The following is a 1465-nucleotide window of genomic DNA, read 5'->3' as shown; positions in this document are numbered from 1 at the left end:
GGTAGCACCAGGCTGCCGGGTGCAGGCTGGGTGCAGTCTCGCGTTCCAGTCGCATGTACAGCGTATTGAGGTTGGCCCCCAACGTTGGGTACTAGTAGCAAAAGGGCCATGTTACCAGTTTGCAAACTGCGTTACTCAGCACTAACGGGCTTGTTACTGGTGTTACTCCCCCGGTAACGTCTGTAACGTGCTGTAACGTGGTAACTTGGAGGTAACATTTGGTAACATAGTAACTTTCAGGAGTAACTTCAGGAAATGCAGGGTAACGGCAGTGTAACAGCACGGTAACTTTACCTTAGAGCTTTGAGCACGCGGGCCGCGCGCGCGGGGCGGCGCGCACTGCCGCCTTGTTGGGCGCGGCTGCGCACACCTTAGAGTGCAAGCTGCTGCCCCTACAGGCAGGCTAAAATGTTTATTCTGAGCGGCATCAACACATTATTGACCAGTTTTACCGCGCAGGCACGCAGCGCACGGCATTACTCAGGGCGAACAGAGCGAACAGAGCGAGGGCAAAGTGGGTGGAACGTGTGCCCCAGGTTGGCACGGTGTTCTTGATCATTGTATATTTGATATTCGGATATAATCGCAACCTGTTATGCGCGTACAGCGCTGAGAATGCCGCGGGGCGATTGCCCAAATTCGCATTTATCGCATCGCAGGTTGTATACACAAAGCGAAACGAGTTAGCATATCTATCATATCCACATATTTTGGCATGTCAGTGCAATCATGCCAAGCCAGTCCTCGTCTTGACCTCAACAACCGGCCCACACAACGCAGCATGCGCCCACATCAGACGCACATCAAGCACGATCAAATATCAAATCAGGTATTTGGCATGCGTGGCGCCTGCGGCCGCCCTGTGTGCCCTGGGGGGTGCCTTGCTCACATTGCTCAACAACGGCGCGCTGCATTGCTCAATGCACACTTGCTCGCCCATCCTCCTCTCTAAGTCGGTCGGCAGGATGTTGCAAGACCATCACAAGCAGGATCGACCTGCATATGCACACTTCTGTGGTGTGCATGCTTCCATCGCTGCAGCGGCCTGCACATAGTTGTAGTGCACTCGTACGCAAGCAGTTGCGCGAGCGCGGCACTGTTGCTTTGGTGCGGGGGGTGGCGCTGTTGAGCACCACCCACTAGCGCTTTGGTAGCAGCTCAGTGTGTTCTACCATGCAAGGATTGGGTGGTGGGGGTGAAGTGCAAAAGATATTGCAGATTTTGAATGTGGCATTTGAGCCCACCAAGGTACTTGGATTTGAAGTGCTTGAAAGCAACACTGAGAGGCCCTTGCACTGGCGGGCTGCACCACATGTAGCAGGATCCTTGCATGCATGCATGCATGCATGCATGCATGCATGCATAACAAAACAATTATGTACAGTTCAAAGCTGTGCAAAAGGGGCTAGGATACCGCGCACATTTGTCAAGTGGTAACACATTGAAACTTTTTGTTACCTAGGTT

Source organism: Monoraphidium neglectum (assembly GCF_000611645.1).
Source record: "Monoraphidium neglectum strain SAG 48.87 unplaced genomic scaffold scaffold04329, whole genome shotgun sequence".
NCBI lineage: Eukaryota > Viridiplantae > Chlorophyta > Chlorophyceae > Sphaeropleales > Selenastraceae > Monoraphidium > Monoraphidium neglectum.
This window is presented reverse-complemented; position numbering follows the sequence as displayed.